Source organism: Suncus etruscus, chromosome 20 (assembly GCF_024139225.1).
Source record: "Suncus etruscus isolate mSunEtr1 chromosome 20, mSunEtr1.pri.cur, whole genome shotgun sequence".
Classification (NCBI taxonomy): Eukaryota; Metazoa; Chordata; class Mammalia; order Eulipotyphla; family Soricidae; genus Suncus; species Suncus etruscus.
The window spans coordinates 31607167-31622886 of record NC_064867.1 but is presented as its reverse complement, the minus strand read 5'-3'; positions in this window follow the sequence as shown (position 1 = coordinate 31622886).

Sequence of the window (15720 nt, the reverse complement as noted above, 5' to 3'; positions counted from 1 at the left end):
TTTCCAAGAACCTTCCCTCCCTATACCCAATAGGTCCAACACTGATTTACAAACTGCAAAGAAGAAAAGGGCTTCCATTGACTTGTGTGACGTTGTCGGGTCTCTGTAACGACACTTGCATGAATGGGTCTCCTGGCACCACTTTCAAACAGGGGTTACCAAGGGCCTCAGAGATAGCACAGTAGTAGGGCACTTGCCTTGCATGTAGCTGACCCAGGAGGGACCCTGTTTGATCCCTGGGATCCCATATGATCTCCCAGCCTGCCAGCTAAAATTTCTGGGCGAGGCCGGCGTACAGACCGCGGAGGCACCGGCGCAGACACCAAGGGAGCAGTTGCTGGACCTGGAGGTCTTCCTGAAGACAGCAGAGCGATTGAGATGTCTGTTGAAGGCGGCTGACGCTGCCTCGAAGGCTGCTTCTCCAACGATGGCGGAATCACAAGAGGTGTGCAACAAGGCTGCGGCTGCCTACAAGGAGCTGCAAGACGCTTACGACGCGGCCTCGGCCGCCTTGGGAGCACCTGTGGCGCCCAGCACAGCCATGTCGGACTGCAGCGACTTGCCCCCGCCTCGCGTTCAGGGCAGTACAGCAAACGTCCTACTGGAGAACCATTGCTTTTTTTTTTTTTTTTTTTTTTTTTTTTTTTGGTTTTTGGGCCACAGCACCAGCAGACGGATTAAGGAGGAGGACGAAAAACAGGCTGAGGCGGTGACTCCCGTGTCCGAGGTGGCCACGGGGGTGTCGTCAGCAGTCCCATGGCCCCAAAGTCCGAAGCTCTACCCCAGCCCCCGCGTCACCAGGAGCAGGACCCGTGGCGGCGCATGGTGGGACAAGTCGCACAAGTCGCGGCGGAGGTGGTACAATTGGTACAATTAGCGTTGGCCGAAATGACAGCGGCCGAAATGACAGTGGCGGGAGCGGTTAGAGACCGCTCCCGTTCGCCTTTGAGGCAAAGGGGCGAAGGCGGTAAGCGGTCATTTGCTTTTGGGCCACTCGGGCGCGCTCAGGGGTTCCTCCTGGTCCCTCACAGGTCGCCCCTGGCCTGCTGCGGGGGGGGGGGAAGGTCCCTATGGGATAGCGGGATTTGAGCACCGTCCTTCTGCATGCAAGGCAAACGCCTTACCGCCAGGCTTTCTCTCCGGACCCGCACAACAACTTCATAGGAGAGAAAGCCCCTTGGGTCTGGGAAAGGGTTTCTTTGCTTATTAGACTAGCTTGTCTTCCTTCCAGGGCGTCGCAGCAGGGGAAGAGGGCGAGGGAGAGTCTGTGGAGGGGCGCCTTGGCCCCAGAAGCACCCTTGGCCCCAGCACCACCCTTGGCCCCAGCACCACCCTTGGCCCCAACATCAGCCCCAGACTTGGACCCAGCCCCATACTCGCCGCAGCCTAGAGCATGAGCCCGCCAGCCCCCTGGACCAACGGGGTAAGTAGCGGCCATTCCCTATTGGGCCACGCCCGGCAACGCCTTAGGGGTTCCTCCGGTTCGAGAACCAACCTTGGTCCCAACCCCAGGCTTGGCCCCAGCCTCAGGCTTGGCCTCAACACCAGCCATGGCGCGAGAACCAGCCTTGGCCCCAGCCCCAGACTTGGACCCAGCACCACCTGTGGCGCTAGAACCAGCCTTGTCCCCTGCCCCCGCCTTGGACCCAGCCCAGACTTAGCTCCAACATCAGCTGTGGCTCGAGAATCAGCCTTGGTACCAGCCCCAGACTTGACCCCGAGAGTATGCCACAGCCTATGCCCGAGGATCCTCCCCCCATGAGAGAAGGAGGGTGGTTGGAGTGGTGTTGCTGCGGTCCAAAAAAATCCAGCGGAACCCTGAAGGAGTAACCATGGCGACAGGGAATGGTAGGCAGAAGGCAAGTGATGCTGCAAGATTCGCCAGAGAGAGGTGTTGTTCGTGGGCTTCAGGCATCAGCGTCGGCGCGGGCGGGAGAGCCAAGAGACCTTTCCCCTTTGAGGCCACCAGCCATGGCCCGAAAACCTTGCCCTTAGGCCCCTGAGAACCAGCCTTTGCTCCAGCCTCAGACTTGGCCACCAACACCAGCCATGGCCCAAGAAACAGTCCTTGGGTCCCAGCCCCAGACTGTGGCCCGCAACATCAGGCCGTGGCCCGAGAACCAGCCTTGGTCCCAGCCCCAGTACTTGGCCCAGCCGCAGACTTGGCCCGGAAATCAGTCCATGGTCCAAAAACCATCCTTGGTCCGAGCCCCACACTTGGGCGCCCAACACAGCCATGGCCCAAGAAACAGTCTTGGTCCCAGCCCCAGACTTGGCCCCGACACCAGCCTTGGCCTCAGCCCCAGACTTGGGCTCAGCCCCAGACTTGGCCCCAGCACCAGCCTTGTGCCGAGAACCATTGCTTTTTTTTTTTTTTTTTTTGGTTTTTGGGCCACAGCACCAGCAGACGGATTAAGGAGGACGACGAAAAACAGGCTGAGGCGGTGACTCCCGTGTCCGAGGTGGCCCATGGCCCCAAAGTCCGCAGCTCTACCCAAGCCGCCGCCGGCTGAAGACCCAGAAGGATCAGGCCACGGCCTATGCCCGAGGATCCTCCCCGCATGACAAAGGACGGTGGTGGAGTGGGTGGCTGCAACCACCGAAAATCCAAGGGACCGTAAAGTAGCAGCCATGGCGGCCGGAATGACAGCAGCGGCGATGATGGGTGCAGGATTTGAGAGAGGGAAAACTGTGGCTTCAGGGATCAGCGTCGGCGCGGGTGGGAGAGCCAAGAGACCTTTCCCCTTTGAGGCCACCAGCCATGGCCCGAGAACCAGGCCTTGGACCCAGCACCACCCGTGGCGTGTAGAACAGCCTTGGACCCAACTCCAGACTTCGGCCGCCAGCCCCAGACTTGGCCCCAACATCAGCAGTGTTCCATAAAATCAGCCTTGCTCCCTCCAGCCCCAGAGTTTGCCACACAACCCAGCCATGGGTACGAGAACCAGCCTTGGTCCCAGCCACTGACATGGCCCCAACACCAGCTGTGAATCGAGAACCAGCCTTGGCCCCAGCCGCAGACTTGGGACCGCATACCCAGACTTGGCTACAGCAGCACCAGCTTTGGTCCGAGAACCAGCCTCAACCCCAGCCCCAGACTTGGTGCCCCAACGCCAGCCTTTGTGTCCAAGCCCCAGATTTGGAGCCATCCCCAGACTTGGCGCCCAACATCAGCCGTGGCCCAAGAACGCAGCCTTGGTCGCAGCCTCAGACATGGCCCCAGCCCCAGACTTGGGCCCCCAACACAGCCATGGCCTGAGAACCAGCCTGGTTCCCAGCCCCAGACTTGGCCCCAACACCAGCCATGGCCCGAGAACCAGCCTTGGCCCCAGCCCCATACTTGGCCCCAGCCACAGACTTGGCCCTAAAATCAGCCATGGTCCAAAAACCATCGTTGGTCCGAGCCCCAGACTTGGCCCCAACACCAGCCATGGCCCGAGAACCAGCCTTGGTCCCAGCCGCAGACGTTGACCCATCCCCAGTCTTGGCCCCAACACCAGCCAGGCTTGAGAACCAGCCTGGCCCCAGCTCCAAATTTGGCACAACACCAGCGCGGGCTGATAACCAGCCTTTGTCCCAACCCCAGACTTGGCCCCAGCCCCACACTTGGCCACAACACAAGCCGTGGCCCGAGAAATAGCCTTGGCCCCAGCCCCAGACTTGGTCACAACACAAGCCTTTGCCCCAGCTCAAGACTTGGCCCCAGCCCTAGACTTGGTCCCAACACCAGCCTTTGCCCGAAAAACAGCCTTGGTCCAGCCCCAGACTTGGAACCGCACAGACTAGGCCCAACACTAGCCGTGGCCCGAGAACCAGCCTTGGCCCCAGCCGCAGATTAGACTTAGCCCCAGCACCAGCCTTGTGCCCGAGAACCATTGCTTTTTTTTTTTTTTTTTTGGTTTTTTGGGCCACAGCACCAGCAGACGGATTAAGGAGGAGGACGAAAAAACAGGCTGAGGCGGTGACTCCCGTGTCCGAGGTGGCCACGGGGGGGTTTCGTCAGCAGTCCCATGGCCCCAAAGTCCCGCAGCTCTACGCCAGGCCCCGCCGGCTGAAGACCCAGAAGGATCAGGCCACGGCCTATGCCCGAGGATCCTCCCCCAAGAGAAAGGAGGGTGAGTGACCATTTGTTTGTCCCCAGTGAAACCCCAGCAGGCTAGGGGTGACCTGTGAGGGACCAGGAGGAACCCCTGAGCGCGCCGAGTGGCCCAAAAGCAAATGACCGCTTACCGCCTTGGGCCCTTTCCTGGGCCTTCGGGCCTCAAGGGGACCGTTCTCTGGGCGGGTCCCGTCGCCTCCCGCCCGAGCAGACGCCCTGAAGCCATGTTCAGTCCTCCTTGTGGCAAATCTCGAAGCCATTATCGCAGCTTCAGCGATGGCCAGTGCATGAGATCTTACCATCTCCTCCGTATAGTATGGGCGGGCAGCCACCCACTGGTCGAAATAGGCCTCTATTTGACAGCTCGCTGCCATCATCAATCTAGAGCAGTCCTGATCCTGGTGGTGCCTGTAGCGACTCACCCCTGCCTCTCTGCAAATGCAGCAGAAGGGGACCCACCCTCCTTCACCGGGGGGGGGGGGCTAGGGGGGAACCCCAGCAGGGTGCATCTGAGATCTGTTGCAACTGAAAGACCCTTTTGTCTCTATCTTTCAGGGCAGCAGAATTCTTAGTCTTCTCGTCTCCTGTCGTCTGAGGACACTTTTAAAGTTTTTAATGAAATTTTTTATTAAGTTTTATGTCAATAAAGTGGACCACAGTCTATTAAACTCATTCTCTGGGACCTTGCTGACTCATTCGTTGCGATTGGTGAGAGCAGGCAGCATCACGGCCCACAGGACCCTGGCTCCTGCCCCTGCCTGCCCTGTGGTCCTCCACCCGCTGTGCTCACTCAGAGCTGCGCCTGGACTGGGCTCCGACTTGTGGACAGTCCTTTTGGGGGGTGCCTGTCTGCTCCTTGCAGGGTTCCTGGGAGCCCCAGGCCTGGGGTGCATAGGAATTTTTTTTTTTTTTTGGTTTTTGGGCCACAGCACCAGCAGACGGATTAAGGAGGAGGACGAAAAACAGGCTGAGGCGGTGACTCCCGTGTCCGAGGTGGCCACGGGGGTGTCGTCAGCAGTCCCATGGCCCCAAAGTCCGAAGCTCTACCCCAGCCCCCGCGTCAACAGGAGCAGGACCCGTGGCGGCGCATGGTGGGACAAGTCGCACAAGTCGCGGCGGAGGTGGTACAATTGGTACAATTAGCGTTGGCCGAAATGACAGCGGCCGAAATGACAGCGGTGTGGCGGGAGCGGTTAGAAGACCGCCCCCGTTCGCCTTTAAGGCAAAGGGCCGAAGGCGGTAAGCGGTCATTTGCTTTTGGGCCACTCGGGCGCGCTCAGGGGTTCCTCCTGGTCCTCACAGGTCGCCCCTGGCCTGCTGCGGGAGGGGGGGAAGGTCCCTATGGGATAGCGGGATTTGAGCACCGTCCTTCTGCATGCTAGGCAAACGCCTTACCGCCAGGCTTTCTCTCCGGACCCGCACAACAACTTCATAGGAGAGAAAAGCCCCTTGGGTCTGGGAAAGGGTTTCTTTGCTTATTAGACTAGCTTTTCTTCCTTCCAGGGCTTCGCAGCAGGGGAAGAGGGCGAGGGAGAGTCTGTGGAGGTGCGCCTTGGCCCCAGAACCACCCTTGGCCCCAGCACCACCCTTGCCCCAGAACCACCCTTGGCCCCAAACATCAGCCCCAGACTTGGACCCAGCCCCATACTCGCCGCAGCCTAGAGGCATGAGCCCGCCAGCCCCCTGACCAACGGGGTAAGTAGCGGCCATTCCCTATTGGGCCACGCCCGGCAACGCCTTAGGGGTTCCTCCGGTTCGAGAACCAACCTTGGTCCCAACCCCAGGCTTGGCCCCAGCCTCAGGCTTGGCCTCAACACCAGCCATGGCGCGAGAACCAGCCTTGGCCCCAGCCCCAGACTTGGACCCAGCACCACCTGTGGCGCTAGAACCAGCCTTGTCCCCCTGCCCCCGCCTTGGACCCAGCCCAGACTTGGCCCCCAACATCAGCTGTGGCTCGAGAATCAGCCTTGGTACCAGCCCCAGACTTGACCCCGAGAGTATGCCACAGCCTATGCCCGAGGATCCTCCCCCCATGAGAAAGGAGGGTGGTGGAGTGGGTGGCTGCGGTCCAGAAAATCCAGCGGACCCTGAAGGAGTAACCATGGCGACAGGAATGGTAGCAGAGGCAATGATGGCTGCAAGATTCGCCAGAGAGAGGGGTGTTCGTGGCTTCAGGCATCAGCGTCGGCGCGGGCGGGGAGAGCCAAGAGAACCTTTCCCCTTTGACGCCACCAGCCACCTGGCCCGAAAACCCAGCCTTAGCCCGGGAGAACCAGCCTTTGCTCCAGCCTCAGACTTGGCCCCAACACCAGCCATGGCCCAAGAAAACAGTCTTGGTCCCAGCCCCAGACTTGGCCCCAACATCAGCCGTGGCCCGAGAACCAGCCTTGGTCCCCAGCCCCATACTTGAGCCCCAGCCCAGACTTGGCCCTGAAATCCAGCCATGGGCCATATAACAATCCTTTGGTCCGTGCCCCACACTTGGCCACAAGACACCCAGCAATGGCCCGAGAAACCGTCTTGGTCCCAGCCTCCAGACTTGGCCCCGACACCAGCCTTGGCCTCAGCCCCAGACTTGGGCTCAGCCCCAGACTTGGCCCCAGCCCCAGCCTTGTGCCGAGAACCATTGCTTTTTTTTTTTTTTTTTTTGGTTTTTGGGCCACAGCACCAGCAGACGGATTAAGGAGGACGACGAAAAACAGGCTGAGGCGGTGACTCCCGTGTCCGAGGTGGCCCATGGCCCCAAAGTCCGCAGCTCTACCCAAGCCGCCGCCGGCTGAAGACCCAGAAGGATCAGGCCACGGCCTATGCCCGAGGATCCTCCCCCCATGACAAAGGACGGTGGTGGAGTGGGTGGCTGCAACCCCCGAAAATCCAAGGGACCGTAAAGTAGCAGCCATGGCGGCCGGAATGACAGCAGCGGCGATGATGGGTGCAGATTTGAGAGAGGGAAAACTGTGGCTTCAGGGATCAGCGTCGCGCGGGTGGGAGAGCCAAGAGACCTTTCCCCTTTGAGGCCACCAGCCATGGCCCGAGAACCAGCCTTGGACCCAGCACCACCCGTGGCGTTAGAACCAGCCTTGGACCCAACTCCAGACTTCGCCCCAGCCCCAGACTTGGCCCAACATCAGCAGTGTTCCAAAAATCAGCCTTGCTCCCAGCCCCAGAGTTTGCCACAACACCAGCCATGGTACGAGAACCAGCCTTGGTCCCAGCCACAGACATGGCCCCAACACCAGCTGTGAATCGAGAACCAGCCTTGGCCCCAGCCGCAGACTTGGACCCATACCCAGACTTGGCTACAGCAGCACCAGCTTTGGTCCGAGAACCAGCCTTCAACCCAGCCCCAGACTTGGCCCCAACGCCAGCCTTGTTCCAAGCCCCAGATTTGGAGCCATCCCCAGACTTGGCCCCAACATCAGCCGTGGCCCAAGAACCAGCCTTGGTCGCAGCCTCAGACATGGCCCCAGCCCCAGACTTGGCCCCAACACAGCCATGGCCTGAGAACCAGCCTTGGTCCCAGCCCCAGACTTGGCCCCAACACCAGCCATGGCCCGAGAACCAGCCTTGGCCCCAGCCCCATACTTGGCCCCAGCCACAGACTTGGCCCTAAAATCAGCCATGGTCCAAAAACCATCGTTGGTCCGAGCCCCACACTTGGCCCCAACACCAGCCATGGCCCGAGAACCAGCCTTGGTCCCAGCCGCAGACGTTGACCCATCCCCAGTCTTGGCCCCAACACCAGCCAGGCTTGAGAACCAGCCTGGCCCCAGCTCCAAATTTGGCCCCAACACCAGCCGCGGGCTGATAACCAGCCTTTGTCCCAACCCCAGACTTGGCCCCAGCCCCACACTTGGCCACAATACAAGCCGTGGCCCGAGAAATAGCCTTGGCCCCAGCCCCAGACTTGGTCACAACACAAGCCTTTGCCCCAGCTCAAGACTTGGCCCCAGCCCCACACTTGGCCTCAACACCAGCCATGGCGCGAGAACCAGCCTTGGCCCCAGCCCCAGACTTGGACCCAGCACCACCTGTGGCGCTAGAACCAGCCTTGTCCCTGCCCCCGCCTTGGACCCAGCCCAGACTTGGCCCCAACATCAGCTGTGGCTCGAGAATCAGCCTTGGTACCAGCCCCAGACTTGACCCCGAGAGTATGCCACAGCCTATGCCCGAGGATCCTCCCCGCATGAGAAAGGAGGGTGGTAGAGTGGGTGGCTGCGGTCCAGAAAATCCAGCGGACCCTGAAGGAGTAACCATGGCGACAGGAATGGTAGCAGAGGCAATGATGGCTGCAAGATTCGCCAGAGAGAGGGGTGTTCGTGGCTTCAGGCATCAGCGTCGGCGCGGGCGGGAGAGCCAAGAGACCTTTCCCCTTTGAGGCCACCAGCCATGGCCCGAAAACCAGCCTTAGCCCGAGAACCAGCCTTTGCTCCAGCCTCAGACTTGGCCCCAACACCAGCCATGGCCCAAGAAACAGTCTTGGTCCCAGCCCCAGACTTGGCCCCAACATCAGCCGTGGCCCGAGAACCAGCCTTGGTCCCAGCCCCATACTTGGCCCCAGCCGCAGACTTGGCCCTGAAATCAGCCATGGCCCAAGAAACAGTCTTGGTCCCAGCCCCAGACTTGGCCCCGACACCAGCCTTGGCCTCAGCCCCAGACTTGGGCTCAGCCCCAGACTTGGCCCCAGCCCCAGCCTTGTGCCGAGAACCATTGCTTTTTTTTTTTTTTTTTGGTTTTTGGGCCACAGCACCAGCAGACGGATTAAGGAGGACGACGAAAAACAGGCTGAGGCGGTGACTCCCGTGTCCGAGGTGGCCCATGGCCCCAAAGTCCGCAGCTCTACCCAAGCCGCCGCCGGCTGAAGACCCAGAAGGATCAGGCCACGGCCTATGCCCGAGGATCCTCCCCCATGACAAAGGACGGTGGTGGAGTGGGTGGCTGCAACCCCCGAAATCCAAGGGACCGTAAAGTAGCAGCCATGGCGGCCGGAATGACAGCAGCGGCGATGATGGGTGCAGATTTGAGAGAGGGAAAACTGTGGCTTCAGGGATCAGCGTCGGCGCGGGTGGGAGAGCCAAGAGACCTTTCCCCTTTGAGGCCACCAGCCATGGCCCGAGAACCAGCCTTGGACCCAGCACCACCCGTGGCGTTAGAACCAGCCTTGGACCCAACTCCAGACTTCGCCCCAGCCCCAGACTTGGCCCCAACATCAGCAGTGTTCCAAAAATCAGCCTTGCTCCCAGCCCCAGAGTTTGCCACAACACCAGCCATGGTACGAGAACCAGCCTTGGTCCCAGCCACAGACATGGCCCCAACACCAGCTGTGAATCGAGAACCAGCCTTGGCCCCAGCCGCAGACTTGGACCCATACCCAGACTTGGCTACAGCAGCACCAGCTTTGGTCTGAGAACCAGCCTTCAACCCAGCCCCAGACTTGGCCCCAACGCCAGCCTTGTTCCAAGCCCCAGATTTGGAGCCATCCCCAGACTTGGCCCCAACATCAGCCGTGGCCCAAGAACCAGCCTTGGTCGCAGCCTCAGACATGGCCCCAGCCCCAGACTTGGCCCCAACACAGCCATGGCCTGAGAACCAGCCTTGGTCCCAGCCCCAGACTTGGCCCCAACACCAGCCATGGCCCGAGAACCAGCCTTGGCCCCAGCCCCATACTTGGCCCCAGCCACAGACTTGGCCCTAAAATCAGCCCTGGTCCAAAAACCATCGTTGGTCCGAGCCCCAGACTTGGCCCCAACACCAGCCATGGCCCGAGAACCAGCCTTGGTCCCAGCCGCAGACGTTGACCCATCCCCAGTCTTGGCCCCAACACCAGCCAGGCTTGAGAACCAGCCTGGCCCCAGCTCCAAATTTGGCCCCAACACCAGCCGCGGGCTGATAACCAGCCTTTGTCCCAACCCCACACTTGGCCACAACACAAGCCGTGGCCCGAGAAATAGCCTTGGCCCCAGCCCCAGACTTGGTCACAACACAAGCCTTTGCCCCAGCTCAAGACTTGGCCCCAGCCCTAGACTTGGTCCCAACACCAGCCTTTGCCCGAAAAACAGCCTTGGTCCAGCCCCAGACTTGGAACCGCACAGACTAGGCCCCAACACTAGCCGTGGCCCGAGAACCAGCCTTGGCCCCAGCCGCAGATTAGACTTAGCCCCAGCACCAGCCTTGTGCCGAGAACCATTGCTTTTTTTTTTTTTTTTTTGGTTTTTGGGCCACAGCACCAGCAGACGGATTAAGGAGGAGGACGAAAAACAGGCTGAGGCGGTGATCCCGTGTCCGAGGTGGCCACGGGGGTTTCGTCAGCAGTCCCATGGCCCCAAAGTCCGCAGCTCTACGCCAGGCCCCGCCGGCTGAAGACCCAGAAGGATCAGGCCACGGCCTATGCCCGAGGATCCTCCCCCAAGAGAAAGGAGGGTGAGTGACCATTGTTTGTCCCCAGTGAAACCCCAGCAGGCTAGGGGTGACCTGTGAGGGACCAGGAGGAACCCCTGAGCGCGCCCGAGTGGCCCAAAAGCAAATGACCGCTTACCGCCTTGGGCCCTTTCCTGGGCTTCAGGCCTCAGAGGGGACCGTTCTCTGGGCGGTCCCGTCGCCTCCCGCCCGTGCAGACGCCTGAAGCCATGTTCAGTCCTCCTTGTGGCAAATCTGGAAGCCATTATCGCAGCTTCAGCGATGGCCAGTGCATGAGATCTTACCATCTCCTCCGTATAGTATGGGCGGGCAGCCACCCACTGGTCGAAATAGGCCTCTATTTGACAGCTCGCTGCCATCATCAATCTAGAGCAGTCCTGATCCTGGTGGTGCCTGTAGCGACTCACCCCTGCCTCTCTGCAAATGCAGCAGAAGGGGACCCACCCTCCTTCACCGGGGGGGGGAGGCGGGGGGGGGGACCCCCAGCAGGGTGCATCTGAGATCTGTTGCAACTGAAAGACCCTTTTGTCTCTATCTTTCAGGGCAGCAGAATTCTTAGTCTTCTCGTCTCCTGTCGTCTGAGGACACTTTTAAAGTTTTAATGAAATTTTTTATTAAGTTTTATGTCAATAAAGTGGACCACAGTCTATTAAACTCATTCTCTGGGACCTTGCTGACTCATTCGTTGCGATTGGTGAGAGCAGGCAGCATCATGGCCCACAGGACCCTGGCTCCTGCCCCTGCCTGCCCTGTGGTCCTCCACCCGCTGTGCTCACTCAGAGCTGCGCCTGGACTGGGCTCCGACTTGTGGACAGTCCTTTTGGGGGGTGCCTGTCTGCTCCTTGCAGGGTTCCTGGGAGCCCCAGGCCTGGGGTGCATAGGAATTTTTTTTTTTTGGTTTTTGGGCCACAGCACCAGCAGACGGATTAAGGAGGAGGACGAAAAACGGCTGAGGCGGTGACTCCCGTGTCCGAGGTGGCCACGGGGTGTCGTCAGCAGTCCCATGGCCCCAAAGTCCGAAGCTCTACCCCAGCCCCCGCGTCACCAGGAGCAGGACCCGTGGCGGCGCATGGTGGGACAAGTCGCACAAGTCGCGGCGGAGGTGGTACAATTGGTACAATTAGCGTTGGCCGAAATGACAGCGGCCGAAATGACAGCGGTGGCGGGAGCGGTTAGAGACCGCCCCGTTCGCCTTTAAGGCAAAGGGCCGAAGGCGGTAAGCGGTCATTTGCTTTTGGGCCACTCGGCGCGCTCAGGGGTTCCTCCTGGTCCCTCACAGGTCGCCCCTGGCCTGCTGCTGGAGGGGGGGAAGGTCCCTATGGGATAGCGGGATTTGAGCACCGTCCTTCTGCATGCAAGGCAAACGCCTTACCGCCAGGCTTTCTCTCCGGACCCGCACAACAACTTCATAGGAGAGAAAGCCCCTTGGGTCTGGGAAAGGGTTTCTTTGCTTATTAGACTAGCTTGTCTTCCTTCCAGGGCGTCGCAGCAGGGGAAGAGGGCGAGGGAGAGTCTGTGGAGGGGCGCCTTGGCCCCAGAAGCACCCTTGGCCCCAGCACCACCCTTGGCCCCAGCACCACCCTTGGCCCCAACATCAGCCCCAGACTTGGACCCAGCCCCATACTCGCCGCAGCCTAGAGCATGAGCCCGCCAGCCCCCTGGACCAACGGGGTAAGTAGCGGCCATTCCCTATTGGGCCACGCCCGGCAACGCCTTAGGGGTTCCTCCGGTTCGAGAACCAACCTTGGTCCCAACCCCAGGCTTGGCCCCAGCCTCAGGCTTGGCCTCAACACCAGCCATGGCGCGAGAACCAGCCTTGGCCCCAGCCCCAGACTTGGACCCAGCACCACCTGTGGCGCTAGAACCAGCCTTGTCCCCTGCCCCCGCCTTGGACCCAGCCCAGACTTGGCCCCAACATCAGCTGTGGCTCGAGAATCAGCCTTGGTACCAGCCCCAGACTTGACCCCGAGAGTATGCCACAGCCTATGCCCGAGGATCCTCCCCGCATGAGAAAGGAGGGTGGTAGAGTGGGTGGCTGCGGTCCAGAAAATCCAGCGGACCCTGAAGGAGTAACCATGGCGACAGGAATGGTAGCAGAGGCAATGATGGCTGCAAGATTCGCCAGGAGAGGGGTGTTCGTGGCTTCAGGCATCAGCGTCGGCGCGGGCGGGAGAGCCAAGAGACCTTTCCCCTTTGAGGCCACCAGCCATGGCCCGAAAACCAGCCTTGGCCCGAAAACCAGCCTTAGCCCGAGAACCAGCCTTTGCTCCAGCCTCAGACTTGGCCCCAACACCAGCCATGGCCCAAGAAACAGTCTTGGTCCCAGCCCCAGACTTGGCCCCAACATCAGCCGTGGCCCGAGAACCAGCCTTGGTCCCAGCCCCATACTTGGCCCCAGCCGCAGACTTGGCCCTGAAATCAGCCATGGTCCAAAAACCATCCTTGGTCCGAGCCCCACACTTGGCCCCAACACCAGCCATGGCCCAAGAAACAGTCTTGGTCCCAGCCCCAGACTTGGCCCCGACACCAGCCTTGGCCTCAGCCCCAGACTTGGGCTCAGCCCCAGACTTGGCCCCAGCACCAGCCTTGTGCCGAGAACCATTGCTTTTTTTTTTTTTTTTTTTTTGGTTTTTGGGCCACAGCACCAGCAGACGGATTAAGGAGGACGACGAAAAACAGGCTGAGGCGGTGACTCCCGTGTCCGAGGTGGCCCATAGCCCCAAAGTCCGCAGCTCTACCCAAGCCGCCGCCGGCTGAAGACCCAGAAGGATCAGGCCACGGCCTATGCCCGAGGATCCTCCCCCCATGACAAAGGACGGTGGTGGAGTGGGTGGCTGCAACCCCCGAAAATCCAAGGGACCGTGACCGTGAAATAGCAGCCATGGCGGCCGGAATGACAGCAGCGGCGATGATGGGTGCAGGATTTGAGAGAGGGAAAACTGTGGCTTCAGGGATCAGCGTCGGCGCGGGTGGGAGAGCCAAGAGACCTTTCCCCTTTGAGGCCACCAGCCATGGCCCGAGAACCAGCCTTGGACCCAGCACCACCCGTGGCGTTAGAACCAGCCTTGGACCCAACTCCAGACTTCGCCCTGAAAGAACTCCCCCGCAGGGGAAGTCCGCTCCAGGCTCAGGATATGCGCGCACCCAAAGAGACTCGAAGACCAGACTTGCTGTAATAACACGAGGGATTTTAATATCTCAGCATGCTGGAGACCGAATCTCATAACTCAGGACCGAGTAGAGAAGATTCGGCCCCCCTTTAGCATTCAGCAAAGCTTTTATAGGGTAAAAAGTCTATACATATCATGGGAACACACCTGCCAGGAAGGAGGCATTTCTCCTTATTTCCCGCCCAAAAGAAGTTATGCGTCAGAGCCCAGGAAAGAGGCATTTTGTTTTCCCTGTGTAACAGATGGGGCAGTGTTTGCCCCTGGGGTCATGTGCGTATCTTTGTCCTTCCCCTGACGGCATATGTCTAATTTAAAATGAGGGTCTTCCGCGAATTGTGGTGGTTAGTTCAAAGGAAGGGGAGTTAGGGAGTGGGGGAGTGGGAAGGTTCCCAGGGAAAGGAAGGGGAGCTAGGGAGTGGGGGAGTGGAAAGGTTCCCAGTGAGCTTGAATGAAGTGTAAATTAAGGCACTTTAAGGAATTAGCTTAGTTGGGATCTTTCTTAAGGCACTTAATTAAAGTGTAAATTAGGGAAGTTAGAGTGCTTAGCCGGGAGCTTTCTTTAGGAACTTAGAGAAGCTTAGGGCTTGGCTTAATTCTCTTAGGAAGTGCAAGTTAGGGAGGGTGCCTAGTTTTTTTTCTGTTTGCTATTTTCCAGTTCTTACTTATATTTATTATTTCTTCACACCTTTTCATCCCCCACTTTTTTTTTTTGCACATAGCTCTAATCTTAGAGCATCCCTTCATTCTGCTGATATTGCTGTTTGAGAACCATTACATGGACTGTATTTATTCTTTGTTTCACAAAACTAACTAACTTATTTAAAATGCAGGGACCGAAAGTAAGCAGGAAGAATAGGATTATTAGGGGTCCTGTTAGAGTGGAGATAAGAGTTGTAAACCAAGGGGATCTGTTAAACCATCCCTCAAACCAGCCCTGATGAGAATCCCTTTCCAGTCTGCGTTTGTCTAATCTTTCTCTTAACTTTGCCATGGAGTTTCTGACGACTCCGGAGTGGTCTGCATAAAAACAACATTTTTCCTTCAAGGCTGCACACATTTCTCCTTCTTTTAAAAACAAGATATCCAGACCCCTTTTATTCTGGAGGACTACCTCTGATAGGGATGTGAGAGACTCTTTGAGCTTAGTGATGGATTGCTCTATTATTTCTAAGTCTGCATCCATTGCAGCACGCAGTTCAGTATAGTAGTGGGGCATTTGGACTAGGGCGGAGGTCCCAGTCCCAATTCCTGCTGCGACCCCCAAGCCTAGAAGGACTGCCAGTGTAATAGTTACAGGTTCCCTTTTCCAGCGAGCTCTCCTGTCAAACTCATTCACAAAAGACTCGCTATCATGGTACAAGAGTCTAGGGACTAGCTGGACTAAAATACAGTAATCCTGGAGATTGTTGAACACGCTGGTGGAGATGCATGGGGTGAGTCCCGTGTTACAGGCCCAAACCGTGTCTGGAGGGGGAACGAGGTATCGCCCCCGTGTAAAGGATGATTGTAGGGTTGAGCTGCAGAGGTGCTTTCTATCAGGGGGAACGGTACCTAAACAGAGGCCCTGCCCAGACACGGCAGCTAAGGTTAGCTTTCTGCTCCCTCCCCAGGCACATACAGAGGAACTTTCGCTTTCGTTAAAGGTTCTATTTTGGGCAATTCCTTCATAGTAGGGGGGCTTGAGGCGTAACAGAGCCAGCAAGATTGGGTGATATCAGAATTGGTTCGGTTGAGTACCAAGAAGGCTCCTTCTATTAAGTTTAAAAGGCGGTTTTCCATCCCTGGGGGGGCAGGGGCGTCTTTAGATTCATGAGTCTGGGTTGTTGGGTCCGAGTTTAGGGGCTGTGAGGAAGCAGGAGTAACAGGGACTAGTGTTGGCCTAGGCTTGGGTAAAGGCTGGGTGTCCGTTAGGACGGGGTTGGGCCCTATTGGCTGAGAGGGAGGATTTTGAATTTTCAGTCTGAGTTTGAATGTGAACCCCGGATCGGTTCCAGAAACGTAAAATCTCAGGCCCCACTGTTTTCCTTTTATCCA